Here is a 20,959-nt window from a genome sequence, read left to right as displayed (position 1 = left end):
GACTGACTGAACTGAACTGATATTCTTCAAATTTTATGTAAAATAGCCTGAATGCATTGTTTTGAGCTTATGAGTTTCATGTAAAATGTTATAAATAAGTTGTTTTGAGCATCTTTAATGCCAATTGCTTATTCACAGAGGTAAAATCTATACCACTGAGGATCTATGGGCTCCACTGGTGGCTAAGTGGTAAAGAATCCCCCTACCAATGCAAGAGATGCAGATTTGATCTCTAATCCAGGAAGATCCCCTGGAGAAGGAAATGGTAGCCAGTATTTTTGCCTGTAGAACCCAATGGAGCCTGGCATGCTGCAGTCCATGGGGTTGCAAAGAGCTGGACATGACTTAGCAACTGAACAGCAGCAAAATCTATACAATGCATCAGAAGAAATTTTCCTAGAATTGAAAAGCTATATACTGATCGATTCCTAGTTACTGAGCAAGAATTTCACAGATGATATTGTCAGTGATTTCCTTACTGCACATTCCTAGAGATCTGTTAATATTGCTACCCAAAGAGAGAGAGAGAGAGATAAGGAACCACCAAAGAAAGCAAAAAATTAGGAGCTTAGCATCTCATCCCATTCCAAATTGAAGTGAACCCTCTTATTTCTGGTTAATACCTTAGGTTGCTAGATAAAAGAGAACTTCATTTTTTTTTTTAAGTTTTAAATCCTCTGATTATTTTACCATTTCCATTCTATGGATAATGTAACTATGTCTCAGAACCCTGCTCAAGGCCCAGTAATCAGTGATTCCCTGATAGCTCTGTTGGTAAAGAATCTACCTGCAATGTGTGGGAGACCTGGCTTCGATCCCTGGGTTGGGAATATCCCTTGGAGAAAGGGAAGGCCACCCATTCCAGTATTCTGGCCTGGAGAATTCCAAGGACTGTATAGTCCATGGGGTCACAAAGAGTCGGACACGACTGACTTCCACTTTCACTTTCACTTTGAGGACTAATAATAATCTGTCTTCTGAGTCCTCATCCAAACTTCATATCATTGTACCAACTTCCTCCCCCATAAACAAATCTATTTTGAAACACAGATAATCTGGGTTAAGTCTGCCATCTCTCACTCCAAAGTATTTCAGCTATGTGCTTGCAATTAACCAAGGATGATAGGACCACAGCAATTAATTCTGAGGTATTTATCACCATAGAATCATTTACCGCAGATGAAGCTTGAAATAAGCACTCACTTTTCATTTATCATACCTTTTCATGACTTTCTGTTTAGGGAATCAGTACAGAAATATCCTTCATGCATTCTGGGACTAACAAGAAAAGAACACAGGTACAAACCCATTTCCTGGATCCCTGAGTCCTAATAAAAGGGAATTGAATGCCTCCCCTTAAGCTTGGGAAGTAAGCTCCAAGACAGAGGTAATATCTTCACCACATAGAATAGAAGAGTCTTTTGGGGTAAAGATGCATTTCAAACACACTATCAAACCAGTTGTAGGATTGTTAGTATAACCAATGCCATGTTGGGCCCATTCAACTCTTCCTGTCCTTTCACTGACCCTACTACCTAGGACTGTGCTGTGTAGTAAATCTCTTCCCTGTCATCAAGGGCTTTGTAGTTAATATTGTCTAATAATTGTTAGGTCCAGGTGACCTCTATGCTCTGTTAGTCTCCAAACAATGATGAAGACCTTTCTTGGTGTTTTCTTGGCAACTATGAGACTAGTCACTATTCACAAACCTTGACTCAGGAATGCACATCCTACATCCAAGCACAAACCCCGCTTCCCTGAGTTAATGATAAAATGGTCCCAAATGGCTCCTTAGAGGTCTGAGTACAGCTGCAAATGCTTTCAGATCATCATTTGCCAGACCCCACCCTGTGCGTAAATTACCCTATCACAAACTGACCCATTTGCTCATATGGAGCTTGCTGCCTCATTTTTCTGTCTCAAGATACTTTCTCAGTTCAGTTGGCACTTTTTGCTCCCTTCAACCTCCGACACCAAGACCAAGAAGTAAATGTTCGCACACATCCACTAGAATGGTTATAATCAAAAGAGCAAACAATAAATAACAAGTGTTGGTGGAGATGTGGAGAAACTGGAACTCTCAAACATTGCTGATGGGAACATAAAATAATGCAGCCACTTTGGAAAACCATTTGGCAGTTTCTCAAAAAGTGTACAGAAACGTATCATATGATGAAGTAATTCTACTCCCAGGTATCTGCCCAAGAGAAATGAACATAAGTCCACATAGAGACTTTATGCAGCATTGCGAGCAACCTTGTTTGTTAGGTCCCCACACTGGAAACAGCCTCAAAGTTCGTCAACTGGTGAATGAATAAACAAAATGTGGTATGGCCATACAATGGAATTCTGTTCCTCTATTAAAGGGAACATAAAGTGCTAGGTTAAATCATGGATGAACCTCAAAAACACGCTAAGTCAAAACCCAGATCTAAAGACAACTTATTGTATAATTTCATTTCTATGAAATGTCCAGAAAAGGCAAATCTACACAGGCAAAAAGCAGATTAGAGCTTTTTGTATAGGGCTGGAGTTGGGCTTCCCCAGGTGGTGCTAGTGGTAAAGTATCCACCTGCTAATGCAGGAGACAACCAAGACCTGGGTTCAATCCTGGGTTGGGAAGATCCCCTGGAGGAGGGCGTGGCAACCCACTCCAGTATTCTTGCTTGGAGAATTCCCACGGACAGAGGAGCCTGCAGGCTACAGTCTGTAATGTCACAAAGAGTCAGACACAACTGAAGTGACTTAGCACACTTAGCACACAGGGCTGGGGTTGGGAAAGGAGACGGATGGCACATAGGCACAGGGTTCTTTCTTGCATAATAAAAATGTTCTAAAAATGGATTGTGGCAATGGTTACAAAATTCTGTAACTTTACTAAAAAATCATTAAATTGTATATTTAAATCAGATAAATTTTATGTAAATTACATCTCCATAAAGTTTTTTTTTTTTTTTTGAGTAAGAAGCAGACATTCACATGGAACTAGTAAAGTCTATAGAAGAATTTAGACTGCAGAAGCTCACCCAAAATTTCCAAGCCAGAAGTAATTACGATACCTTTTTTCCTCCTTATTAGGCACCTTGCACAACTATTGTATATACCTGGGAATTTGATCCTCGGAAATCATCCTCCTCTTCTGGAGGATGTTTCTTCAATAGCAGCACATCTTCTCACTTATCTGCTCTACACCATAAGTCCTCTGAAGTCCAAGCACAATGGTGGGTATGAATGGAATATAGTTGGGTTTTAAAACACTATCTTGACCTGGCTATTGAGGTCCTGGCTAGTTAGAGGCCCATGAGTTCTCTTTCTTTGAACAATGATTGATTGTTGAACTTATTTGATTAAGTTAATTACCTTAAACGTAAATGGGTTGAATGCCCCAACCAAAAGACAAAGACTGGCTGAATGGATACAAAAACAAGACCCCTACATATGTTGTCTACAAGAGACCCACCTCAAAACAGGGGACACATACAGACTGAAAGTGAAGGGCTGGAAAAAGATTTTCCATGCAAATTGGGACCAAAAGAAAGCAGGAGTCACAATACTCGTATCAGATAAATTAGACTTTAAAACAAAGGCTGTGAAAAGAGACAAAGAAGGTCACTACATAATGATCAAAGGATCAATCCAAGAAGAAGATATAACAATTATAAATATATATCCACCCAACATGGGAGCACCGCAGTATGTAAGACAAATCCTAACAAGTATGAAAGGAGAAATTAACAATAACACAATAATAGTGGGAGACTTTAATACCCCACTCACACTTATGGATAGATCAACTAAACAGAAAATTAACAAGGAAAAAAAAAAACAAAAAACATGTATCTATAAAGTTCACTAAAGCAAAGCACAGTAAAATGAGGTATGGCAATAAAAGGCGTTAAATTTATCAAATAAAAAAAAAAAATAAAGTGCTGAAAAATTAAAAAAAAAAAAAAAAAAACAATGAACTTAATTGATTAAGTCTCCAACCATGTCCCTTCTAGGCTTTCACACTTGGGGCTACTAGAAGAAGACAGCCCTAATCACCAGGGCCAGATACGCAACAACCAGGAACAGCCCCTCTGTCCTGGACCTGAAACTATTCAAATTAGCCAGTTCATGGGGAGCCCAGAATCCAAGATAACCTCACCCCTTTGCACTAATAATTTCTCCCCATAGCTCCAGCTAACTGTTACCCAGTTGCAACCCCTGAGATTGCCCTGCTGAACAGCCTTCTCTCCTTTGGAGCTGCAGGTAACAGAGTTCTGCCTTTCATCTATTCATTTCAATGTTTTATCTGTTTCCATCAAAAGAATATTTAAATCTTATGAGACAACAGAGCAGATAGTTGAAAGTTTACCAGGGAAGGAGAGGCAACAAAGAGCCATCTATCAACCAGACTTTCAAGTTCACTTTTCCAAAAACTTCTCATTTGCTAAGCACTTCATGAAGTCAGTCTAACTGGTCTGGAAGAATCTGCCCTTGATTTTCTCTGAAAATCTCCAAGGTTAATGTATCTAACATGCATGCATGCTCAGTTGTGTTCAACTCTTTGTTGTGGGTTGTGGGTTGTTGTTTCCTCCTCCAAGGGATCTTCCCGACCCTGGGATAGAACCCACGTCTCCTACATCTCCTGCACTGGCAAATGGGTTCTTTACCACTGAGCCACTTGGGAAGCCTTAAATGTATCTAACAGTTCTCTCTAAAGTATTTCTTGATTATTTGTTTATTCTCAAACAAAAGGACAAATAATCACAGAAATGATTTTGTCAAAGAGCCTAACAATGTGTCATGTTTTTTTTTAGTATAGTCACTACTTTCCCAGGATTTTCATTATATCATAGGGAGCCTTTGAAAGAATAAGAGATGCCTGAGAAAATTCAGCTTATCTCCTTTCTCATACAACTGGAGAAAACATGGTATTTTCATGTTTATCAAACTTAACTGAGTTACAGACTTAAAAACTGACCAACCCTACTGACTTCTGGACTGAATGGTGCGTCTGTCACTTAGAGGTACTTTGGCTGATTTAAATTATTCCTCATCTTGCTTCTTCTGTCTTCCAAAGAGCTAAATGTTATGATTACATGGTCCTGATTGAGCAAGTAGAGTTTAGTGGTTCCAGATTTTCTCTGGTAAACTCTTACGTGCAAAAAATCTGCTGGATGACGTACTTTAATGAAGAGGAATCTGTTGTTTATTCTCTTTTCAACTTTGCCTAGGAGATAACATCACTGTCCTCTTCCAGAAGGCTGGCTCTTCAGCATGTTCACCGTTGCGGGAGATTAAACAGACACAGCAAAGAGGCAGTCATATGTATATCAGAAAGCAGCCTCTTTCTCTACCCATCATTACTTCCAGTCTCTACCGATTGACTTACAGACGGTGGTTTGGTCGCTAAGTCATGTCTCTTGTGACCCTATGAACTGTAGCCTATCAGGCTCCTCTGTCCATGGGATTTCCCCGGCAAGGATATTGGAATGGGCTGCCATTTCCTTCTCCAGAGGATCTTCCTGACCCAGGGATCAAATCCACATCTCCTGCCTTGCTGGCAGTTTCCTTCATTGCAGGCAGATTCTTTACCACTGAGCCACCAGGACTTGGAGCTGGTCTTAACCACTCTCAGACCAGCTTTTCCGGCATTCACATTGATTCCAAGAGTTATGAGTTGACATTGAATATAACATCTTTCAGGGACTTCCTTGGTTGCCCAGTGGTTAAGACTTTGTCTTTCAATGCAGAGGGTGGGGGTTCGATTCCCGATCTAGGACCTAAGATCCCACATGCCTCACAGCCAAAAAAATTAAAGCATAAAACAGATGAAAGATTGTAATAAATTCAGTAAAAACTTTTTTTAAAAAAAGACCTCTCAAATAGCAAAGAGGGTCCAGTAGAAATTAAAGATATTAAAAATCATATCTCCTCTACCAGACAAAATTCATTTGTGTTGCCATAAGCAGGAATCATTTGCATTGCTATGAACCTCTGGAGACCCATTTAATTAAGTTACCAAATAAAAGTATCAGACAGAAAACAACGTATGGAGATAACTGGAGAAGTTAAAACCCTTGAATCTTAAAGTAACTTCTTCACTAGTCTGCGAAGATATACTTAGGGTGTGTGTTAGACTGTGAATATAGATGTTGTCCCTAGAATTTCCTTGTAATAAGGCACCATTGTTAGAAAGAATATAATACTTAGCATTGGTGAGTTTATTGAATTTCTTTTTTTTTTTTTTTTTACTGAACTGAACTAATAAGATAAAGAGAAAAGACCCAAATTACTGAAGTCAGAAATGAAAGTGAACATACTATTACAGGATTTATAGAATTAAAAGGATTATAAAGGATATGAGCAATATGAGCAATTGTATCCCAATAAATTAGGTTTATTGATGACCAGTATGTCAGGCAATCTGGACTTTTTAGTGTCACCATTGAGATGGCGTCCTTCAAAAGAGCAGCGGTTCCTTTTTTAGACTGTGGCTCCTCAGAGTGACACTTCTGCCATTTTCATTTCCATTTCCTGAAAGTCAGGGTCGGCTTGTGAAAAGTTGTTAAACAACATGCTAAATGTGAAATGTCAACTCTCACTCTAAACTTTCCCTGTTCAGAGCATCACATGAAGATTTCATTGGGTTTTATAGTGGCTTTCTGATTTTGGTAGTCTATTGAAAAAGGGAGTTTGAAAGTTGTATACTGTTAACTATTGTCTGCCCATGTCCTGCCTGAAATACCATGATTGTTTATGAAAAGTATCTTTAATAAAGCTGGATACAGTTTGGCTTGGAAAAAAAAAAAAAAAAACCTGGTGAGTTTATTGAATTTCGTTGTGACAGAGAAAAGGTATAGTAAGAATATGACTTGGCCCAGCCTGGTTATCCTAAAAACTTCTTTGAGGACAGCAAATACTAAAAGGTCTTATTCCTATAAATACTTATTTATTTGTAAAAACACTATAGCTTTACTATGTCTTGATTAAATAGAGTTAAAACTTTGGGATAACCCAGCCACGCTTTGACATGGATTCCAAAAGTCATGGATATTCTACTTACAGCAACTTTATTTCCATATGAGATTTGAGGTAGTCCAAAACATAGAAGGCAGGTTAAAGAAGTTGATCATTTAGAATTAAGAATATATCAAATATATGAAAAAGACAAAAAATAAATCCAGATTTATTCATATATCTTTTCTATGAATGAATGTAATTGATTATGAGCAGGCTGACATGTCAAAACATCATTTTCCAAAATCAGAAAACAAAAATATTTTAATCAAGAAAAAAGTTTCCATGGGGCCTAAATTATAGGAAATTTTTCATGTGGAATATATTTAAGAGACATTGACTAATGTAGGGGACAAATCCTGAACAAACCATCTAGGAGCAAGCACAGCATGTGGGCTCATAGATATTCCAGGTACAGATTCTTAAAGATTATGACTCTTGAAAATCTGCAAAAGAACAATTCCCACAAAGATCTACCAACCTTCTGAATGAAAAGAGACAGATAATGCTAACTATCTACATATACCCCTTCAACCCCCAAAAAGATGTTCACATGGAAATTTTTTAAATTGTATTTTGAGAAGGTAAAACATTTTAAAGCATTTTGTCTAACTTCAAATTCTTTATGAGCCCATTTTACAGCATTATGGCTTTAAGTCCACTCTTTCTTCAATCATTAATGGAAATAAGCCAATTTGTCAGATGCAATGATAAGCATTAGCATCATTGTTTAAGAATTCAAGTCTATTACTCAGCATGATTAATCTGTCATAGCAGCCTGATTCAAAGAAATTGAGTTGTAATCTGTTTGACTAGTCTGCATCATATGTAAAATATAAAAAGAAGAATGATATCAGAGGAGCTGGCCTCAAGCTCTCATGACAGTGACTCAGTGAGCAAAGTTGCTGAAAATGAGGTAAAACAGAAGTTTCCTTGCAATATCCCCTTTCCTGTGAAAACATTTTTATCCTTTTTTCTATCAAGTTTCAGTGTATTCTGATTTTGGATGAAATTATTAGTTATATGTTTCCTATTAGGAGACCCACACTTTAAGCTTTAGGCTACAGGATTTCATATTTCGTCTAGCTGCCTTAAGTATACTTGAGCCAAAATTGTTTACCTGCTTCATTTCAGACATTCATTGCAATCCCCTGTTATAACAGGATATTATTCAGATTCTTTTGAGTCAAAACAGCAAAGCTTAATAAAAATCAGAATTTGCCTTAGTGATATTTTGTGGACTTTAATTTTTTCCATTCAATTTTAGAGAAATTATAAAACTTTAATCCATTTTATGTAACTAAACTTAAAACAAGGTTTTAACCTCTTTATTACTAGGTTCTCTTGCCAATATAAGTAAGAAAATGCAACTTGAATCCTTATATATGCATCTTCAATGCATATACATATATATGTATTTTCTACTGTATTATAATAGTCTCATAATCCATATTCTGATGCCATAAACAACTAAAAATGTAACTGCTTGAATAGCAGCACTCAAGAGAGGCATATGAGTCCTTTGAACCAGCTCCTGCTACATCAGTGTTTTTAAAAGACTATATCATGCATGATTTCAAGTACTTAAGAAGTGCAAATTTCTGATGCACTGGCCCCACCTGAAAGCTCCACTTCAAATCAAACCCAATAGGAATGAGATCCTCCTATAGGTTACAACTAAAGGATTAAATCTGACATCCACTCAGTGAGGTAACTGAGCACGCACGTGCAATGTGGCCCTCCTTCAGTCTACATGGGATACCTACTCTATCAAATTAAGAAGTATTAATATGATTCAATTCCACAAAATATCTGAAAAAAATTAAAGTCCACAAAATATCATGGAGGCAAATTCTGATTTTTATTAAGTCTTCCATCACGACTCAAAAGAATCTGAATAATATATGAGAGTTGAGAGAGATGGCTAATTCTGGCTTCCGTTAGTCCTTCCTTAAGCCCTCTTGCCTTGGACACCAACACTGCTTGCCTACTTCCTATTATTCCCTTTCACTGTGTTCCAGGGTCCCCTCTGAATTCCCAGGCACTCAGTCCCACTGGGATGCACCACAGATGCTGTTAGTTCTTCTCGATGATGATTAAGAAAAAATATCACTTCTCACAAATCCCAATCTAATTTTAACTTTTTCCTGGTTCTCTCCCTTGGGCGTGTGTGTGTGCATGTGGGCAAACACACACACACATTTCTTTCAAAAGACTCATGCTGAGGTAACAGAGAGGCATGGAGAATCCCGCAAGTCCCAGTACTCAGGATTAACTCTGTACGCTGCTTCACGAAGCAACCCTGGGCATCAGGTAAGAGATGCTGCCCTCGCAGTCAGCACCAGGACTAGGTGGTATCTTCCTTCTCCCAGCTGTTCTTAGAACTTCAGCACCTGTCTCCCTACAGCATCCAGGGTTTTGTGTGTATGTGTGTGTGCCTATTTGTTTATTTGCCTCTTGAGTTGATTCCTCAAGCACCACACCAACCCCACATTCACTGGGAACTCACAGTGCAGTATAAAGTCCAGTGGGAATTGCAGTGATGTTTAACTCTTCTAGGGAAAGGAACTACTTAAGATGCAGCTGATCACAGAGTTCCGCTACACCATCACACTTTCCAAAATTTCCAGAAAATTTCCATTGACGGCAGAAAAGAGCGGATATGTGACCTCTGAGGTCTTGAGACTTACATTAAGTTGCACAGATTTATGACATTTTGTGAGCACAGATTACTCATATTTTAGCCTAAATATCCTTGGGATTTTTGAAATTTATTTCAAAGTGTGTTCATATTTGTTTTAATAAAAAACATTTCTCTCTCCAATCCAACTCTTCAGTCTTATAGTAAAATTGACACTCCAGAAATAGATGTCTATCTTATTGTCTTGCCTACCTGGGAAAACTTTGTATTTCACTCAGGGGATGATGATGATAGTCATCATGAGTGATGACCACAAAAATAGTTAATTTTTATCAAATTATTGCTTTGTGTCAGGAGCTATATAATGACCTGGGGAAGCATTATCTCATTTAATTCTTATACCAACATGACCAATTTCATATAATTATCTTCACTTTGTTGATGAGTGAAATGAGCTACAAAAAGAGTTAAATAACTCACCTTTACAAACTTTTAGCTAGAAAGAAGAGGACTCAGAATATGAATCCCCACAGTGGTGGAAATTATTGATTTCTTTTTCTTATTCTTCATTAACAGTTTCCTACCATAAAGTCCAGTAGGGTTAGGTGCCCCTAACCCCAAAATTCAAGGAGGACTCAAACTGATGAACAGAGATGAACCAACTGTAACTAGGCAACAAAGAGGGGTGTTTAGGGACAGAACTTGAGGACCTTAATGATGTCAGCATACATGTGTGAGAGTCTGCCTCAACTCAGATATTTTGAACCTTTATCATGTGCTGATTGGGAGCTCTTTCATGACTGAATTCTCCTTCTGGTACTCATAGAGCAGGTACTCTACATTAGCTACAAGATCCACATGCTCTGGTGCACATGTGCTGCAGAGAGGTTTAGTGTCACACTTTTGGATGGTAACTCAGCTCCCTTTTATTTAGGTCTTAAGGCAGAACTCAGGTCCTTAGCCTTCAAGTCTCCAAGTAGCCTTTTCTCTTCAAGTTGCTTCCTCAACTTTTATCAGGATGACCCCCAGGCAAGTCACTTAAGATAACTAAGGAACTAGGCCAAAGCTGAGATAGATCTTCATATTACCTTTTCATGGAAGGCTGAGACACCTGTGCAAATCAGGCTTCAGGAATATTCCTGGCCACTCAATGATTCCTCGAGCCAGAGATGCAAACTAATTCTAATGGGGTAACTGAGTTATATCTATTAATAAATTAGGTTAATAATAAGTGACTTTCCTCTCTCAGGTCTCCTTGCTTCTTTACCTAGCCAAAATCTCCTTCACAGACCCATTTTAGCTGAAAGCTGAGTGTCAAAGAATTGATACTTCTGAATTGTGGTGTTGGAGAAGACTCTTGAGAGTCCCTTGGACTGCAAGGAGATCCAACCAGTCCATCCTAAAGGAGATCAGTCCTAAATATTCATTGGAAGGATTGACACTGAAGCTGAAACTCCAATACTTTGGCCACCTGATGCGAAGAACTGACTCATTGGTAAAGACCCTGATGCTTGGATAGATTGAAGGCAGGAGGAGAAGGGGATTACAGAGGATGAAATGGTTGGATGGCATCACCGACTCTATGGACATGAGTTTGAGCAAGCTCCAGGAGTTAGTGTTGTACAGGGAAGCCTGGCTTGCTGCAGTCCATGGGGTCATAAAGAGTCGGACACAACTGAGAGAATGAATTGAACTGAACTGATCCTCTGCATCTCTGACAAGTCTTTATAAGAAGTATTCATTTGAGCATCATGGAATATAATATGTGTCTATTGAAATACTTTGATTAAAGCCATAAATCACTGCTCAGGACTTTACACAAGAGTCAATCCAGGAAAATTCAACCTTAAATTTTACTCCAGAAATACGTCTCCTCTAAATATTGTAAAGTAATTAGCCTTCAATTAAAATAAAAAGAAAAAAACAATAATAGTAATTAAAAAAAAAAGAAGCGTTTAGTATACTTCATCCGGAAAATGGAAGCCACGTAACATGTTTTCCCCTTGAATTTGCTGCCAGGAACCACTCCATCTGGGCTTCCCAGGTGACACTAGTGGTAGAGAGCCAGCCTGCCAATACAGGAGACATAAGAGACACAGGTTTGATTCCTGGGTTAGGAAGATTCCCTGGAGGAGGAACCCTCCTCCAGTATTCTTACCTGGATGGCAACTCAGCTCCCTTTTTTTAGGTCTTAAGGCAGAACTTAGTGGACAGATGTCCATGGCATCGCAAAGTCAGACATGACTGAAGTGACTTAGACTGCATACACACACACCACTCCATTTCATGTCTGAATGAGGTAAAATGTTTATCTCAGGTGCTTGGTAGCATCTATTTGAGTACTGCAGTTTGTTTCAGCAGTTCTCAAGCCTAGCTGCTCATTAGACTCTTCTGTTTCAACAATACTGGATGTCTGGGGCCAATTCAGCCAGATCTAAGGATGGGGGCCAGGTCCTAGAGTATTTTAAATGTTCTCTGAAATGACTCAAGAGGCTTCTCCAGTGGCTCAGCAGTAAAGAATCTGCATGCAATGCAGGAGCCATAAGAGACGCAGGTTCAATCCCTGGGTTGGGAAGATCCCCTGGAGGAGGAAATGACAACCCACTCCAGTATTCTTGCCTGGAGAACCACGTGGACAGAGAAGCTTGGCGAGCTACAGCTCATGGGGTCGCAAAGAGTTGGACATACATGAAGCGACTTAGCACGCACTGGATGATTCAGACATAGAGGAGGAGTTGAGAGTCATTTATAGGGATGCTCTAAATTTGTTGGGGTTTTTTGATTTGTTTTGTTTTAATTCCAGTGGTCTGGTTTGTAAACTAACTTATTTACCCTAGCTCAAGTTCTTTCTCAATAAAAGAATCATCATACGTAAATACATAAGCCGTCAATCTCACACAGTTGAACCAGTCTACATCTAACCAGTCTTTCTCAATCTTGGCTGTTCATCAGTGTCACTTGGGGAGCTGCTAAACATCCTGGTGCCCAGAACATACCCCAAATCAATTAAACCATAATCTCTGAGGAGGATACTAAGGCAGTGATCATTTTTAAAGCTCCTCAGGGAATTTCACTGTGCACCACGGCTAAAAATAACCGACCCGTATTCTTTCTTCCCCCTTATTGGTGTCTTAAAAACATGCATTGTTCGTGGGTGAAATTATTACTCAAGGAAGTGAGCCATTTCCCCACACCAAGGGCAGTTAAGTTAGAAGGATTGCCAGCATTGAATATATTGGGTCCAGAAGTATCCTTCCCAAGAAACAAAGGGCCTGGTTTGAGTTCAGATGGTCAGTCCAGACATACGTCTTACCCCTCCGTCCCCTCTCCCCTCCAAGTGAAATCAGACTACAATTAATACCAAAGTTACTTTGTAGCTCTATGAGGTCATTGTTGTTGTTTAGTCACTAAGTCGTGTCCTACTCTTTGTGACTCCATGGACTGTAGCCCGCCAGTCTCCTCTGTCCATGGGAATTCCCAGGCAAGAATACTGGAGTGGGTTGCCATTTCCTTCTCCAGGAATTTTTCCAGACCCAGGAATGAAACCCATGTCTCCTGCATTGCAGGCGGAGTCTTTACTACTACACCACCTGGGAAGCCCCCGTGAGGTCGTAGATGTTAACTAAATTTATTCTGGTAAGCATTTCACAATATAGACGTATATCAAGTCATTATGTTGTACAGTTTGAACTTATACACTATGTCAGTCTTTATATAGCAATAAAATTTTATCTATCAATAAAACTGGAAAAAATTTAAAAAATAAAAACAGACTCTTGGATTATTTTTATTTGTTCATTTAAAGTTGCTTTTAAACATTACAAATCAACCATACTCCAATAAAAATTAATTAAAAATAAAATTATTTTTAAAAGATTTTATCTCATATTTATAATATTGTTTTCTATATTTCCCTCTTTATTACAGACTCAACTGTTTCTATATCTTCTTTATTGTCAAATTATCTCCATATATCCAGTCACATGTGGAAAACAAAACTATTATAAAACTATAATAAAGTATAAGCTTGTTTTAGCAGAATCAGTTATTTAGTTTAAACTCCCTATAAGTAAGTTAAGTTTGTGGAATAGGAAAAGGATTTAAACTCAAGGTTTGCATACAAATACACAAGATCTGTTGATATGCAGAATGAAATAGGACAGACAATCAAAATGGAAACAGATTTTAAAAAGTATTAATTTCTAATGAAATCTACTTCCTGATTTGGAGTAGCTATGTCATGATATCTGTTAGGACTTGCACACGAAGTCCAAAAATTCCTTGACTGACTAAATAGAGGTTGCACATTATTCACCAGCTCTGTATCTATCTTTCATTTGTTTCTCCTAATTTAAAACAAAAATGGAAAATTAAGTGATTATCTTTTATAGTGTTGTGGGACAAGATAACATGCATATCTGGCCTAATTTATTTAGAGACTGGTAAATTAAATGTTTTAATATATTCACTTATGAACCATACAGAAACCAAATGTATGCATACCCCTTAATCAGAGATAAAAAGAGCAAACTATAAGTCTTCAAAAAATTACTAAGGATAAATTCATATGGATTATTTTAAGAGAACTGTCACTTATGGTTGGGGAAGCATTGGTGGCTCAGTGGTAAGGAATCCACCTGCCAGTGTAGGAGATCAAGAGACACGGTTCAATCCCTGGCTTGGGAAGATCCCCTGGAGAATGGAATGGCTACCCATGGCAGTATTCTTGCCTGGGAAATCCCCTGGACAGAGGAACCTGGTGGGCTACAAAGAGTTGGATATGATGAGCACACATGCATTTCATGTGATTAGTTCCAACACATGTTCCCCCCAAAATTCAAAATGAGTCTTAAAAAGGAAACCAGTGTCCCATAACAGGATCCTGGGAATAAAAGAAGGAAAAACTCATCCATTTGTTTTGGTAACAGTATGGACCTTACAAATTGACCGTGCATTAGACAAGCTCAGCTATTTCTTTTTAATTAATTTATTTTTTTATTGAAGGATAATTGCTTTACAGAATTTTGCTGTTTTCTGTCAAACCTCAACATGAATCAGCCACAGGTATACATATATCCTCTCCCTTTTGAAACTCCCTTCCTTCAGCTATGTTTAAGCCATCTGCTAGGTGAACCAATTTCTTTCCACCATGAGCTCCCTTTCTGATCCACATTTTAGGATCCTGAGCTTTAGATTAACTAAAGTTTCACGACCAAGAATCATTATTATAAGATTTGATGCACCTGAAAGCTACATGTGGTTCCTCTTCAGAGCCACTTACTCTGTTTTTATTCCACCTGATTGATTTGAAAACAAATAATCCCATTCTGAGGAATGGTAAAGAATCTGCCTGCCAATGCAGGGGACATAAGCTTCCATCTGTGGGTTGGGAAGATCCCCTGGAGGAGGGCATGGCAACCCACTCCAGTATTCTTGCCTGGAGAACCCCATGGACAGAGGAGTCTGAAGGGATACACTGCATAAGGTCACAAAGAGTCAGACACTCCTGAAGTCGACTTAGCATGCACACACAACACGAGAAAGCTTGACACACAAAGATATGAACACTGAGCCTATTCTTTACAATGTACTTGGTCTTCTGAGAATGTAATATGAACTTTTGTTTAGGCCTTATTCCTAAGCAATTCCTAAAGTTATTCCTCTGTATTGTAATTCAGCTTCTAAACAATTCCTAAACTTATTCCTCTGTATTATAACTCAGCTCAAGTCCCCAGACAGCTCATGATATATATATACACAAGAAGCAATATATTTCATCCCTAGGGTTATTTTAACATTGTTATATTTCTTAGAATCTTAAAGGTAGGAATTGGAAACCATAAATGAAAATGATGAATATTATAATATTAAACAGGCAACATAGCATGTGGTATATATTTTTTTTATTAAATTTGTTTACCTTTAAAAACGTTCATTTTCCCCTGTTAAAAAAGAAAGTGAAGATCTGAGTTCTTATGCTACCTACTTAATAAAATGAGAGGAAAGAAATAAGAGCTCTCAATGTGAATTTTTAAAAGGGAAAGAAGAAACAGAAACCACAAGCCAGACATACCTGCTGTGGAATTCCTAGTGTGATATTCAAAATCATGGATAAAATCATTCCAATGGCACAACCTCCTCTAAGGATCACAAATCCTGTTTCACTCCTCTGAGATATTTAGTGTTTTGATTTCTACTTACATCAAAGCTATCTACATGACACTGAAATAGTCAGTTAATAAATTCAGTCAAATTCATTGATGGGTTTGACAGAACTAGATGAAACACACAACACACAACACATTCAAAAAAAAAAAATGACTTGCCAAAATACCAATTGTAAATTTACAGAAGCATTACTGATGTCACCTATTGATGCTAACTCTCAACCAGGAAACATAAATTTCAAAATATACAGACAAACTTACCGTCCATAAAGATGTTTGCTGTGAGGAAGGTACAATAAAAGTTGACCAAAAAAGATACAAAATATCTATTTTGGAAACATTACAAATCAAAGACAAAGACAGACTACATATTACTTCCAAGGAAAATAACTAGCAAAACAATTCCATCTAAAAACTGTCTGCATTTCACTTTTTCAGGATTATTCTGCCATTTAATAAGTCCAAATTTTCTGTTGTTTCCATTTCTTTTAGCTCTAAAATACTAAATTATAGTTTCTAAATTGCCCTTTCCAATACATTTTATTTATATCCTGAGACAATAAACAAATGACCAAAAAATTAAATGTTACTGAAAATTACACTGCAAAAACTTACTGTAGAACTTAAATTATCTGTCATCACACAGCATACTGTTTACATCAAAATGGCTTTATAATTCAAATGCCTGCTCTAACAAGACTTTACTATTCCAGTAATCTCTTGCCCAGGAAGATGAAGTTGCAAATAACTTACTTAATCACTTTTTGGAGAAACTTTCAAAAATCCATTTGTTCCATTAATAGACTATTCAACTAGTCCTTTCCAGAGTAAAAGCTCCTACTCAGGACACTGGATGACTCCATGACGTTCCCCAATTGACTGTCTACTCTTCAAGATTCACTTTAAAATGCTAGCCACTTCATCTATCAATCCTAAGCCATTTTGTTACAAACTCTCCTGAGTCCAGTCAGCCCCCTACCCCACACTTACAGATGTGCCTTTAACCAGAACCCTGAAAATCTTATAAATGTTCCATCTACCCCTTGTCTTCTAAAAAGCTACAAAGATTCCCAAGGTAGAAGTCTCCTTTACTGAAGTAATAGATAACTTGGATTTCCTTTATCAACAGGCTACTTGACAGTCTCTCTGGGGATTCATGGAATCAGTAATTGGCACTGCACATTTCAAATAACCGTACTTTTATATTACAAAATCAGTGATACTAGCTATGTCTATTATTCTCATATATGTGCTGCATGTAAAATTGGAACAATTCCCTGGTAAATGTTTTATTGGACTAAGTAGACAAGTCTAACATAGAAGCTTAAAAAATACTACATGAGAAAAATCATATAATCATTTCTATAGGATATAAAGTATGACATATAACCACTGGAGACTCTTCATGGTATCAGTCTTGGGTTGTTTTAGCTGCTGCTGCTGCTGCTGCTGCTAAGTCGCTTCAGTCGTGTCCGACTCTGGGCGACCCCATAGACAGCAGCCCACTAGACTCCTCTGTCCCTGGGATTCTCCAGGCAAGAATACTGGAGTGGATTGCCATTTCCTTTTCCAATGCATGAAAGTGAAAAGTAAGGGAAGTCGTCCAGTCATGCCTGACTCTTAGCAACCCCATGGACTGCAACCCACCAGGCTCCTCCGTCCATGGGATTTTCCAGGCAAGAGTACTGGAGTGGGGTGCCATTGCCTTCTCCGGTTGTTTTATCTAGTATTCTTCAAATGTCTGCGACTATATTAAGAAAATCTGCGACTTGCCTAACCCTAACTTACTGCAGTGAGCAAAAAAGTCCCTATAATTACAGAAGGTGTACAGGGCAACAACAACAACAAATACAGGGCATTGGACACACCCCATAATATAAATCACAGTCCAGAAAAAGAAAAAGCCTTTTAGACATTTTCCAATGCAATATAAATAGAACAAAGCTTTGTCTTCTACAAGTGAATAGTTAAGGCTTAACTAGATATTAAAATAGATATTTCTGTTCCACAAGGTAGCTCTGTTGTATAAGTTTATTCTGAATTCACTTCAATTTCTATTCAGGCATTCTTGGAACATATCTTATTAATTGGTATTAATGTAAGCCAAAAGCAAATTATGTCTTTATATACGGAAGTCTGAGAGAGCAGCTCCTTTTCTTGGGTCTAGGTTTCGAGAGACTAATAATAGAGCTCTCCTTTACCTCATCCATGTTCTAAACCATTTGACAGATAGATGTAAGCAAAGGAACTCAACATATCAAGTTTTATTATTGACAAAGCTCTTTGGAAATGGAGCTCTAGGATTGTTAGTTCAGTGGATTCACTGACAATGCAGATAAATAAATGGTAATCCTCTCGTTTTTAGCGCTTTCCCCCATAAAGTCTCTAAGATGAAAGCCGGAGAAGGCAACAGCAACCCACTCCAGTACTCCTGCCTGGAAAATCCCATGGGCAAAGGAGCCTGGTAGGCTGCAGTCCATGGGATCTCGAAGACTCGGACACGACTGAGCAACTTCACTTTCACTTTCATGTATTGGAGAAGGAAATGGCAACCCACTCCAGTGTTCTTGCCTGGAGAATCCCAGGGTCAGGGGAGCCTGGTGGGCTGCCATGTCTGGGATCGCACAGAGTCGGACACAACTGAAGCAACTTAGCAGCAGCAAGATGAAAGCAGCTAATCCTGAAGAGCACCAGGAAAAAGGAATTATGTTACGTCTAAAATTTGTCTAAATTTTTCTGCCAGTCTCCCCATCAGAAAGTTATGTCACTTCCTTTAGTGCGGCCTGAATAAAGGATTGGAAAAGTCAGAAGAATTTATTCCCAATGGAAAATCTTCCTGTGCAAACATAAAGCCAAAGAAAAAACGTATGAACACTTAATACCTAGATGATATGACTGGAGAAATAATACAGGGTAACTACTATTTACTGTTCTACAAACTATTTCCCCTGCTGTTTGTGGGTGATACCTAAGATCTCCATCATCATGGTGGTGGTGGTGATAGTTTAGTTGCTCAGTCATGTCCAACTCTTGCAACACCATGGACTGTAGCCCACCAGGCTCCTCTGTCCAGGGGATTTTCCAGGCAAGAATGTTGGAGTGGCTTGTCATTTCCTTCTCCAGGGGATTTTCTCAACTCGTGGATTGAACCCACTTTTCCTGCATTGGCAGGGTGCAAGTGGAAGTCGTTTCATCATCAAACATAGATTTAAAATAAGTTAGGGCTTCCCTGGTGGCTCAGATGGTAAAGAGTCTGCCTGCAATGTGGGAGACCCAGGTTCAATCCCTGGGGGTCAGGAAGATCCCCTGGAGGAGGAAATGGCAACCAACTCCAGTGTCCTTGCCTAGGAAATCCGTTGAATGGAGGAGCCTGGTGGGCTACAGTCCATGGGGTTGCAAAGAGTCAGACACGACTCAGTGGCTAACAATCATAACACACACAGGGACTCTCCTAGTAGTCCAGTGATAAAACTTCTCCTTCCAGTGCAGGGGGTGTGGGTTGGATCCCTGGCTGGGGAGACTGCAAAAAATTCAACGAAGACTTTAAAAATGATCCATATTTTTAAAACTTTAAAAAGTAAGTTAATATAGCTCTAGAAATTTCCAGTTCACCAGAGCATATGTTACAAGATTATTTTTTTAAAGGTAAAATCATACCCAGCTTAACAGTTTAAGGTCAAGTATCTTTTTTAATGAATTTATTTTTAATTGAACGATAATTTCTTTACAGAATTTTGCTGTTTTCTATCAAACCTCAACATGAATCAGCCATAGGTATACATATATCCCCTCCCTTTTGAAACTCCCTCCCATTTCCCTTCCCATTCCACCCCTCTAGGTTGATACAGAGCCCCTATTTGAGTTTCCTGAGCCATACAGCAAATTCCCGTTGGCTATCTATTTTACATATGGTAATGTAAGTTTCCATGTTACTCTTTCTATACATCTCACCTTCTCCTTCCCTCTCCCCATGTCTGTAAATCTATTCTCTAAGTCTATTTCTCCATTGTTGCCCTGTAAATAAATTCTTCAGTACCATTTTTCTAGATTCCGTATATATGTGTTAGAATACAGTATTTATCTTTCTCTTTCTGACTTACTTCACTCTGTATAATAAGTTCTAGGTTCATCCACCTCATTAGAACTGACTCAAATGTGTTCCTTTTTATGGCTGAGTAATAGTCCATTGGGTATATATACCACAACATCTTTATCCATTCATCTGTTGATGGACATCTAGGTTGCTTTCACATTCTAGCTATTGTAAATAGTGCTGCAATGAATAATGGGATACATGTGTTTCTTTCAATTTTGGTTTCCTCAGGGTATATGCCTAGGAGTGGGATTGCTGGGTCATCTGGTGGTTTTATGTCTAGCTTTTTAAGGACTCTCCATACCGTCTTCCATAGTGGCTGTATCAATTTACATTCCCACCAACAGTGCAAGAGTGTTCCCTCTTCTCCACACCTTTTCTAGCATTTATTGTTCGTAGACTTTTTGATGAGGGCCATTCTGACTGATATGAGGTGATATCTCATTGTAGTTTTGATGTGCATTTCTCTAATAATGAGCAATGTTGAGCATCTTTTCATGTGTTTGTTAGCCATCTGTATGTCTTCTTTGGAGAAATGTCTGTTTAGGTCTTTTTCCCACTTTTTGATTGGGTTGTTTGTTTTTCTAGTATTAAGTTGTATGAGCTGCTTGCATATTTTGGAAATTAATCCTTTGTCAGTTGTTTCATTTGCTATTATTTTCTCCCATTCTGAGGGCTGTCTTTTCACCTCGCTTATAGTTTCCTTTGCTGTGCAAAAGCTTTTAAGTTTAATCAGGTCCCACTTGTTTACTTTTGTTTTTATTTCTGTTACTCTAGGAGGTGGGTCATAGAGGATCCTGCTTTGATTTATGTCATCGAGTGTTCTGCCTATGGTCGAGAATCTTTTGAATCATGGGCCAGAAGTGCACATGTATGTGCAAAAGCTAAAACGGCTTAACATGATACGACACTTTCTACTATAAATGTATTGCTATGAATGGTCTCTTAATTAAACCCAACAAGACAGCCAAGATGTCCATTCACTCAGTGAGCAGATGTAGTTTGCTCATTTATAGCATGTTTCTTTTGGAGAAAGTAGTGGTGGACACATTT

Source organism: Bos grunniens, chromosome 12, assembly GCF_055505025.1.
Source record: "Bos grunniens cultivar Pamir isolate PY7600 chromosome 12, Bosgru_T2T1.0, whole genome shotgun sequence".
Lineage (NCBI taxonomy): Eukaryota > Metazoa > Chordata > Mammalia > Artiodactyla > Bovidae > Bos > Bos grunniens.
Note: the sequence above shows the minus strand (reverse complement) of the source record.